This window comes from Thunnus albacares, chromosome 4 (assembly GCF_914725855.1).
Source record: "Thunnus albacares chromosome 4, fThuAlb1.1, whole genome shotgun sequence".
NCBI classification, from domain to species: Eukaryota; Metazoa; Chordata; class Actinopteri; order Scombriformes; family Scombridae; genus Thunnus; species Thunnus albacares.
The window spans coordinates 2,467,337-2,472,035 of NC_058109.1; the positions used below are offsets into that span (position 1 = coordinate 2,467,337).

The 4,699-nt window shown below is 38.4% G+C and overlaps 1 long non-coding RNA gene across 1 annotated transcript; it reads left to right on the plus strand.

Annotated features, from left to right (window-relative positions):
- Positions 1 to 609: 609 nt before the first annotated feature.
- On the plus strand, positions 610 to 1,483 carry LOC122981479. Its single transcript, XR_006403247.1, has 2 exons — positions 610 to 1,045; positions 1,195 to 1,483. It is a non-coding gene; the product is annotated as an uncharacterized LOC122981479 (long non-coding RNA).
- The last annotated feature ends 3,216 nt before the right edge of the window (positions 1,484 to 4,699 follow it).

Consider the following 4,699-nt stretch of genomic DNA (forward strand, 5'->3'; position numbering starts at 1 on the left):
TAACGCCCTAACCCTAACGCCCTAACCCTAACCCCCTAACCCTAACCCCCTCACCCTAACTCCTAACCCTAATGCCCTAACGCCCTAACCCTAATGCCCTAACTCCTAACCCTAACCCTAACGCCCTAACCCAGCTGACTAGAACCTGAAGTTAGCCACATTTTACAAACTTCACTCACCTCCAGTTATGATCAACATTACGCTTCTCCATCCAGGATCTCTCAACTTTTCTTGCCTTTTCTACACAAACTGCACTTCATATAAACAGTGCAAGCAGCTGATTTCCATCCGTGTTTTTTTTTTTGGTACAGTAACACATAACAGTTAAGTGTTCACACAGGATTTGCAGGGTCGTTTGCCTTCAGACTTCCAGACATTACTGAGCAGTGGTTCATTGTGTTGTCTGTGTGATTACTCAGTCATAACGTTTGTGCTCCTTCCTGACTGTCAAAGACTAAAACAGTCGGTGCCAGTTGGTGGAAATGATCTTTGTGTGTGGTCTGTCTCAGTCAGGTTTGTCCCTGGCTTTAGTACCTTCCTCCTTAGTTACTGTTGTTAGGCACATCAGGCGTTCTGGCACAGTTTATTATAGGGAGCTGAAGCAGAAACCAGAACTTCCGTGTTCTGTTCCAGAAGTAACAAAACTAACTGCCCAAGTCACACTTGTCAAACAAACCTACCAGTTCAAATAGTTGACTTCAAAAATGACCTCAAAATGAAGAGTGAAGAGGATATCTACTGTAATTTAGAGACACTCCTTGTATTATTGTGTTTAATCATGGCATCTCCAAACACGCAAGAAATATTGGAAATATCAGAAGAAAATCTGGAGCCAGCAGTGTTATTAAGGAGACAACACAAGGGAGCTTTTCATCTTTGTCATGAGCTGGAAAATGAAGTCAGATCTGGTTTTGTAATCTTCTCTCAATTTGCACCAGAGCAGAGAAAAGGTTACAGCACTTATAAGACATCAAAATACTAATTTACAAGGACCGCATCTCTCCAGGGGAGCGACTGATGGTCACTTTGAGGTTTTTGGCAACAGGTGATCAGGTCACAGTCCAACTGCAAAACAAATTGATTGGCATGTAGGGAATATGAATAAACATAACTCTTAATTAACTCTCAATTCTTAATTAATTGTCATGTAACATTCAAGGGGAGACTTTCCAGAGCCTGTGCTTTTAATTTCAGATGGGTGTTGCGACAATAAGAAGCATTATTCCATGAAACCTGTGAAGCCAGTACCTGACCAGTACCTAACCAGTACCTGACCAGTACCTTACGTTAGGTCCCTCTTCAGTCTGCATGCACTAAACCTCCACATCAGGCTTATCGTACCAAAGAGATGCTGCTTATCAGTGAAACAATGTAAACTTTAAACCTTTAAACATTCAAACCACTGGGACATGTTTCTGATTGTTATCACTGATAAATATGTTAAATTATAATATTTACAACTAATAAAAATGTTGATGAATTGGTTGATGAGTAGTGAGTAGGTTGCATTTAAATTACATTTGTAAAAGAAAATATATAGCAAATACATACAAATATTACAAATGTAAAAAGATTTAAGGTGTACTATTCATAACTATATGGTTCTACAAGCTATATTCATCATATATTTGTCTATATACTTCCTTTGGGTGATCGGTAGGTAAACAAATGGTATAAACCTGTATAACACGTACAGTTGAGAGGACGTGTTTACATTTAGCCATTTAGTGAATTTGTGTTGGTTGGAACATTGAACTGTAAAGAATTTGGCTGAACTGATTTATTTTATTTATTATTCTATTTATTTGTTTGTTTATTTAACAGGGACAGTACACATTAATAAACATTGCTGTAAATGCACCAGAGTTAACCAAGAGGCTATTTTTCATCTGTAGTCCCCGGACAGATGTTACAGAGTCATCCTAAAAAAACAGAATATGAAAATGAGATTGAAATTACAAATTAATAAAATGAAGAAAGAAGAACATATATAATATGAATAAAAAACATCATTCAGGACATCCTTAAAACATGCGACACAGAGACTCATGATACAAGATATGCAAGACAATAAATACATACATATTTAATAAATAATAAATAAATACAAACATAAATAAATACATTTTTAGACACTAACTAGAACATGCAAAGCAGAAGCACAGATACAAAAAGCATGCACAGTATGTAAAATACATAAATTACACAATAAAAGTAAAACCACAATAAGACATGCACACAAGTGCATGAAGGCAGGCTAGCAGTAGCAAGATAGCAACAGGTGACAGTAGACAGCAGGGGAAGTTCAGCACAGATAGACTGAGGACAGCAAGGTGCAACTAATTCTTAATGCTGACAGAGCTGAGTACTAATTAACCATTGCTTTGAATGAGCTCTAAATGACCTATACGTGTCCAGTTCTCTAATAGTTGCTGGGATTGAGTTCCATTCTAGTGCTGAACTGATGCTGAACAAACACAACGGCCTTTAATTCCCTCTCTGACAGGAGCAGGTGATGTGGTCGGCTACAGATGCCTTCTCTTGTCTCTTTTCTAAAATCGGCGATGTACTGGTGATGCATCATCATTGTCTCTCTTAGCTTTTTTGTTTTGTTTTGTTTTGACAGGTGAAGGGAGAGAAGGAGGCTCTGAGGGAGACTCTGTTATCTCTCGTGTGGAGAGATTTTCCTCTTTGTCTTGTTCCACGTTCATGTCGTCCACCTCTGCTTCAGTGCTCAGTGATGTGTCAGTGATGTGTCAGTGATGTCCTAAGCAAACAACAACAAAGGCACAGGTAACAAAAAACCCAAAAAAACTCAACATTAATGGATGTGTCTCTTTTTCTTGTCTTTGTCAGTGTCTTAACACCGCAGAGGAATGGAATGAGGTTGCACCTCTATTCCAAAAAAAAAGATGGCAATTTGGATGGCAAATATATTGCTAATTGTCCCCCAACAAACAGCAGATCAATGTTTTACAACTACAAGCACTTTAACTCAATTGGCTCTTGTAGATAGCAAATACAAATAGCTTTTCGTGGACGGTAGATGCAACAGAAGGATTTCAGACAGTGGTGTTTTCAGGGGAGTTGTTCTTTACAGCGGCCTCTGGAAAAGAAGACAGCAAATGTACCCAACCAGCTCCTATAATAGACACGATAAGCCACCGCCGTTTATAGTGGCTGAAAACATACCTGCTGAAACCGTATTTCTACAAGACGACTGACTGTTGAACAGCAAACCTTTAATTATAGGCTTTCAAGGGCACGCAGGGTGGTTGAAAACGCATTTGGGATCTTGTGTTAATATCATAACACATGTTGTATCCGATCTTTCACTCAAAGGTTATGAAAACATTAACTGTTAACCATAACTTGTAGCATTTTTGTCATTAGCTTATTTAGGCTTCAACAGTCTTGTACAGCTCACAGTTTAAGTAACAAACATCAAACTCACCAGTAGTCCCGAGTTCTTCAGCAGTCTCTTCTGTTGCTTTCAGCTGTTGTGAAATGACGGTCGCAAATTAGCATTAGCTAGCGTTAGCATTCACGCTATCAAATCATTACAGACTGCTAAATTAACCCAAAAAACATACTGATGGCTTATATCCGACAACAGTATAGCGGTGCTTAGTGCTAAAATACACATGTATAACTTACATTTGTATAATGTGGCAGTGTTCACCGTAGTTACAACGTATCCGGCCGCCATTTCCAGTTTGAAAAGTGGTCCCTCCCCTTCCGCTACATTGCCAAGATGGCGACCATTGAGGGCGAGAAGTGTCCATAGTTCCACACTCAACTTTTTGATCGTTTTGAGTGCACCATCCGGGTTCTCACAGTGCATTTTTCCATACTTCTCAGTGTGAACGCACATATGCACTCAAAATGTGAAGTGTAAGTACAGAAGTACGATTTGAGACACAGCAACTGTTAGATTCATTCCTCACACTTCTGCTCTCATGTTTTGGTTTTGTAAAGTAGATAAAAAAAAGATGAAACTCTTCAAACTCTTTAAGATGTCGAGTATCACTCAGTAGTAGAGAACGTCAAAGCATGACAGGCCTGTTTACTCTCCAACAAGTCCCCCAAATTAAATAAAATACATCGTTGGTCCGCACACTTCAGAATGACACATAAAAATGTTCTGATCTGACGCCTCATCAGTAGTTATCAACACCAAAACATGATGTCTGTCTCTGCCTTCCAAAGCAAAACACTGTTGACAATGATATAACAACACTATGTTTAAGGTTTAGTTAGGTTTAAGCACAAAAATGTACGTAGTATGTGAACACACTTGAAACTCATATACACACAAACACATACTGTGCTTAGATACAGAGACAAACACACACACACACACAGCTGGAAAAATACAGTAAACAATAAAAACACAGAACATTAACTCACAGAGCTGGTGCACACAGACATGCTGTACTGTAAAGATACACTCACAGATCTCCAGGGTCAAGGACAGATAGATAGCTACCAATAAATTCATTGTGTATTTATATTCCACATCCAAGATGCAACTGAATGAAATTCCACTGAGACACAAATAGATTTACAAGCCCTTTTTTAAAAAAAAAAAACTATGCAATTACAGCGTATATATCTAAAGGGACGACTGTTGCTACACTGAGAATATTAAGATAAATCTAATATGTGTGATTTAATGTGATACAGGCGTAATATACCA